This window comes from Simochromis diagramma, unplaced genomic scaffold (assembly GCF_900408965.1).
Source record: "Simochromis diagramma unplaced genomic scaffold, fSimDia1.1 OVJJ01000361.1, whole genome shotgun sequence".
In the NCBI taxonomy this organism is placed as follows: domain Eukaryota; kingdom Metazoa; phylum Chordata; class Actinopteri; order Cichliformes; family Cichlidae; genus Simochromis; species Simochromis diagramma.
In genome coordinates, this window is record NW_024386860.1 from 365736 (window position 1) to 372328 (window position 6593).

Sequence of the window (6593 nt, forward strand, 5' to 3'; positions counted from 1 at the left end):
CTAAGTCTCCATGTTTCCTGTTTTATTTTGAAAGAGGTCTTGTGTTCTGTGTTCATTGTTGTAGTTTCACTTTCCCTGGTGGCGTTGCCATGCTAATTTGTATCAGCTGTATCCCCAATTGTTTCCCGTCCCCTGGTCACATATTTAGTCTGCGTGCCTTCCTTTGTTCATTGTCATGTCGTCTGTGCTACCTACCCCACGTCACGTCACAGTTACCCTAGCCGTGATCCTAGTTACTCTCAGAGCTAAAGTCGTACTTCTGAGTTATGGTTATTGTTTTGTTATAGAGTCGTAGTTGCAGTTTTTTTCAGTTCTCTCTCACAGCTAGTCTTCTAAGTATATGTTTTGGTTTTCCCTCATTCTGCCTTATTTCATGCTTGTGAGTATCAGCTCCAAAATAAAGGCTCGTCTTGTGTTCAAGTTTAGTTTTGTCTTCTTGCCTTTGTCCGCACCTGGGTCCTCCACACACTCCGCAGACCGTGACAGTCAACGTGAGGTGATATATTTAAGCTCTCTTCTTCTCACTGGTGTTTCTGTTTTTCTACTTCAATTCATCTCATTTTACTGTCAAATTAATTACAGTTACTCGAAGTGAAGCTTCATCTTGGACTGTAAAGGTGCCATCCTCAGTGAAAGGTCTCCTTGGCTCATGTGTGGTGATCCCTTGCTCTTATACCTGCAATGTTTGTGTCGTCTGATATGTATCACGAAAAGCATCCTTGTGCAAGTTTATCACATATCTCTTTGATTTTTTCTTTCTCATTTAATAAACATGTCCTCAGTTTCCAGGTTTATCCAATATTTCTGTCATTGGTAATATTCTGTAAAAATTAAGATGACCCGGTTATAAATATGTTTGATATCTATTTTGTTCATTATTTGTGTTCAGTAATATTGTTTTATTTTATTTTTTTGTTTGTTTGTTTGTTTGTTTTTATGGGTTGCTGTGGGTAATCAAATACCACAGTAGTTAAACTGCATAATGATGGTCTTTGAGCACACATCCCACTAAAGGACACTGGGAACTTTTGACCATGCTTTTGTCACAAATGTGCACATCAATAGCCCACGGAAGGAAATTTTGTAGAGCTTTTTCTGGAGCTCGATATGGGATAAGTGTAGGTACAGTGAACAACAATACATGATGACACTCTTCTTTTTTGCACCAATGAACAGATACCGGTCCCACTGTGAGGCTGATGCCCTTCTATAACCCTGCCCTTCTCTGCTTGTGTAACAACCTCTGTGCTGCTATCTCCTCCTCCACTTTTGAAACTGTGTTTGAGGACGCATAAAGGCCTCTTTTTTTTTAGAACTGTGTGCTAAATTTCACCTTTTGTGTGTCAAAAATGGGAAAACTTTGGACGCTCCCTGACTCCTTTAGTACTTAGTGAGAATATTAATATTTGTCACAAGATGGTGCTGTAAGGCAAAAAAGAAATAAATCTTTTTTTAAATTTACAGTTTAATGAGTTCTTCATTGATTAACATTTCAGCTACAATGTGATGCTGCTGCTTATATTAGAGTGGAGGTGATTCAAAAAAAAATAATACAATCAACAATATTAAAACATACTCACAATATAATTTGCAACCAAAGGTCAGAATGGAAATAAGTTCCAGCAAAGGGCAGTCAGGGTATGGCTAAATGGAGGTTGTGGCTAATGCAGGATTATATGACTAAGGCTAAGAACAGTGAACAATCTTGCAAGAACAATAGAAGTTAAGCCTGAACACTAGTTTCTCACTTTAATCTGCAAATTAGCCAAGGAGTGCATCAACATGAGGCACACGTGTGAAATGGTTTGTGTAGGAAGATGGATGGGAGGCATGTGTGAATAACACAGAGTTCATATGCAAAGAGATTCTCTCGGCATAAACACTGAGGAGGAACTGAAACCAGATAAGCTGGATCACCTTTTTTTCTTCCTTTTTCTTAAATGAGCTCAAAGATAAAATGTCTTTCTTTTGGCATTGTGCATGTCCAGTGAAATAAGTCTATAAAATACAATATTTTAATTGCTTCAGGCCTATCTTGGTAATAAAAAGTTCAGACAAAAGCAGAAATAGAACATCTTGTGACTTTCTTAGCTGTAGACTTTGTTCAAGTATAGTTAATCCAGTCATGGCAGTATCACACCAATGTGTGTCTCTTACACATCACCACTACAGCTACTTCTGCTGAGCAGAAACAAACAAACAAATGGGCAGAACATGAGAGATAAATGTATTACCACAATATTTTTGGGGGCAAAAATAAAGAACAAAATCGAAACATTTTTTCACCAAAATTGAAAGTAGCCTCAATAGCCACAATAGTGATCTCACAGAAAAATATTTAAGTACTAATTTGCTAATTCAAAAATACTGAAAATAATGTAATTCATCTTCACTCTGTGGCATATGAGACAAAAGATAGATTTTGTTTGTGATAAAAGTGGATGCAGTGACTATTAAAAGCAGAATGTAAACCATACAAGTCACTGTAAAATGCCGGCAAAGCCACTTTACTTTGCGCTTTTATTTTGAAGAGTACCTTAGCACTTCCTCTTTTATTGTGTCAGACTCCCTGTTCTGTTCTCAGTGAAACGACACAAACACGTTGCTTCAGAGTGAGTAAGGCATTTATTTTTTGAAAATACTCATGCAAAACCATGTATTTTATTTACCTGTCACATGCTATAACTTTGGAAAGTTTACACAATGTGGTTGAATTCGTTTTTTGTGTATATGCATCTCATTTGTTTGTGGTGTGGAAAGACTGGCTAAGAGATGCGCATGGAGGAGGTTGCTAGCTGGTTCAGCATGATTAGCACCCTTGGAAGCAGAAAGAGGTTGGTTTAATAATTGCAAATGATTGTTTATGTATTTAAGAGACAGAACGGTTATCGTTAATTCATTTTATTAAATGCTGTAACATAAATTGTTTAAAAGCGATTGATTTATGTCAATGTCACGATTTGAGTTCATCAAAATAATTTTCTATATAGTAAAATGTGAACATTTCTGCACTTTGTACTTAAATGTTTAATGGTATTTGTTTGTGCATCTTTATAGTTTTCACGGTGCCATATTGTCGGTGGTTTAAAGAGGAGAGAATAAAGTTGTATCAGTCATAGCTCTCTGCGTCACGAGTGGTAATTCCAAGTGGACAGCTACAGTCACCTCTTATCTAAAGGAAATAAAAGCAGCCACACCATGTTTGTAAAGATGGTATTGCAATGATCTTTGCTCTTCAGGTTTTTGTCCTGTTCATAGTTCTTGTCCAGAATATTTTCAGTATTAGTTAAGCTTTTCTGTATTTTGCCATTCATTTAGGCTCTTCTTGTCTTATTGGCTGTTTTATTTCTGTGCTTCACTTTATCATATTTCATTGTGCACTTTTATCACAGATCCCCAAACAGAAAGCTCATCTTAGACAGTTGATGTGCCATTCTCAGTGAAAGGTCTCCTGGGTTGATTAGTTGTGATCCTCTGCTCATATAACTACTAGGGGTGCAACGATACACAAAATTCACGGTTCAGTTCGGTTCGATACTTTGGTGTCACGGTTCGATATTTTTTCGATGCAACAAAAACTGTTCATGCCTTTTTAATTTGTCATTTATTAAAATTATAAATATATATTTTAACTCAAAAGTAAAGTTTTTAAATTTAATGTTGCTGAAATAACAAAGTAATAAAAAAAATAAATATCAGATCACGAAATCACTCATCTTTGGAAAAGAGAGTTTATTACAGAGAAATGGTTCTTTCCAAAATAAAAGCTATACTATACGCTTCTTCTGGGCTATATTCTCAGCAGCATATTAAACATATCAGGTCCCCATAAGGAGAATCATGTGCTAACAACCAAGATGGCGGCGCGTGAACAACGCGAGGCTCAGTGTCTCTCCAGAATCTGCTATTTAGCGGTTTTTTATCTACTTTTAACCGGATTATTCGTCCAGAATTGCTGTGCGTTGCTGACCTACAGCAGACAAGAGCTTCTGGACATCTGGACTCACAACTCCAACAGTTTTATCGCCGATCTCCGACTCATCCCAGAGATCTCCAGAACACCGGAGGCTGCCCACTCTCCCCGGCCGGGCGGAAGTGCACGCAGACGGCGCCGAGATCGTAAACAAAGGCGAGGTAGGCGCGGAGGGCTACGGGCTAAGCTAAAGCTAACACCACACCGGCTGCCTTTACCCAGTATTTTTCTCGCCAATGTCCGTTCTCTGGCAAACAAAATGGATGAGATACGGCTCTCCATCACTAACAACAGACGGATTATGGACTCAAATGTCATGTTTTTCACCGAAACATGGCTGAACAACAGCTGCCCGGACAATGCTATCGAGTTAGCAGGACGCCACACACACCGAGCCGACAGGCTAGCAGATGACTCCGGCAAGACCAGAGGTGGAGGTTTGTGCATTTATATTAACAATGCTTGGTGCATGAACTCCACTACTACTGAGAGTCACTGCTCACCTAATGCGGAGTTTTTAATGGTCAAATGCAGACCTTATTATCTCCCCAGAGAACTCACCTCTATCATACTCACTGCCGTGTATATACCCCCCGACGCTAATGCTAGGTTGGCCATGAAAGAACTTTCTGCAGCCATTAACAAACACCAGAATCAACACCCCGAGGCTGCTTTTATTGTTGCTGGCGACTTCAACCACACCAACTTAAAGACAGTCCTCCCCAGATTCCACCAACATGTCTCCTGCCACACCAGAGGAGACAAGACTTTAGACCATGTGTATTCCAACCTGGCTGGAGCCTACAAAGCCACACCCCTCCCCCACATTGGACAATCGGACCATCTCTCCCTGTTCCTCACACCTCGGTATTCACCACTCATCCAACGTGTGAAACCTGCTGTGAGGACAATTAAAGTGTGGCCAGAGGGGACAGACGCAGTGCTCCAGGACAGATTTAAAAACACAGACTGGAATATGTTCACCCACACAGACCTGGACCAGTACGCCTCATCTGTACTAGATTACATCTCCAAAACCACAGACAGTGTCACCACCCAGAAACGGATCACCATGTACCCCAACCAGAAGCCTTGGATGAACCGGGATGTTCGTCTCCTCCTGAAGGCCCGCAACACCGCCTTTAGGTCAGGAGATGCACACGCCTACAGTACAGCCAGGGCTAATCTAAAGAAGGGCATCAAAAAAGCCAAACACCATTACAAAAAGAAGGTAGAAGAACACTTCTCCAACTCCAACCCCCGACGCATGTGGCAAGGACTCCAGACCATCACAGACTACAGGACCACCAAACCCTCCCCCGCATCCTCTGATGTCTCCTTCCTCAACGAGCTCAACAACTTTTATGCTCGTTTTGAGCGAGGGAACCCCACAACCACAACCAAAGCAGACATGACGCCAGACCACCAACCTCTGACTCTCTCCCCCACCGATGTAGGAGCGGTGCTGAGCAGGATCAATGTCCACAAGGCTGCAGGCCCTGATGGCATCCCCGGGCGTGTTCTCAGAGCGTGTTCTGGGGAGCTTGCAGGAGTGCTCACAGACATATTCAATCTGTCCTTGGCCCACGCTGTGGTACCGGCCTGCTTCAAATCCACCTCCATCGTCCCGATACCCAAAAACTCCAACCCATCTTGCCTCAATGATTACCGCCCAGTAGCACTCACCCCCATCATCACTAAGTGCTTAGAGCGACTGGTCCTAGCACACTTCAAATCCTGTCTCCCCCCCACCCTGGACCCCCACCAATTCGCATACCGCCAGAACAGGAGCACAGAGGATGCAGTCTCCATCGCAATGCACTCTGTCCTCTCACACCTGGACAACAACAACACCTACGCCAGAATGCTGTTTATAGACTTCAGTTCAGCATTCAATACAATCCACCCCTCACAACTCATCAGGAAACTGACAGACCTGGGCATCAGTTCCCTCATCTGCAAATGGTTACTGGACTTCCTGACCAACCGCCCCCAACACGTCCGGCTGGATAACCACTGCTCATCTACCATCACAATGAACACCGGTGTACCACAAGGCTGTGTGATGAGCCCTTTCCTCTACTCCCTCTTCACCCACGACTGCAGACCTGCTGATGGTTCCAACACCATCATTAAGTTTGCAGATGACACCACGGTGATTGGCCTCATCAGTGACAACGATGAGGCCGCCTACAGGGAGGAGGTGGATCGTCTGGCTGAGTGGTGCGACAGAAACAACCTGCTGCTTAACACCGAGAAGACCAAGGAGCTCATCGTGGACTACAGGAGGAATGCTGACCCACATCCACCCATCCACATTAAGGGGACGGCTGTGGAGCGTGTGAGCAGCTTCAAGTTCCTGGGAGTCCACATCTCCGAGGATCTCACCTGGACGACCAACTGCTCCAAGCTGGTCAAGAAGGCTCACCAGCGCCTCTTCTTCTTGAGGACTCTGAGGAAGAACCACCTGTCCTCAGACATCCTGGTGAACTTCTATCGCTGCACCATCGAGAGCATCCTGACCAACTGTATAACAGTCTGGTACGGGAACTGCTCTGCCTCGGACCGGAAGGCGTTGCAGAGGGTCGTGAAAACTGCCCAGCGCATCGCCGGAGCACCA

At 43.1% G+C, this 6593-nt stretch overlaps 1 long non-coding RNA gene across 1 annotated transcript; it reads left to right on the forward strand.

Annotated features, from left to right (window-relative positions):
* Positions 1-2501: 2501 nt before the first annotated feature.
* Positions 2502-3115, forward strand: LOC120732117. Its single transcript, XR_005695533.1, has 2 exons — positions 2502-2612; positions 2761-3115. It is a non-coding gene; the product is annotated as an uncharacterized LOC120732117 (long non-coding RNA).
* Positions 3116-6593: the final 3478 nt, after the last annotated feature.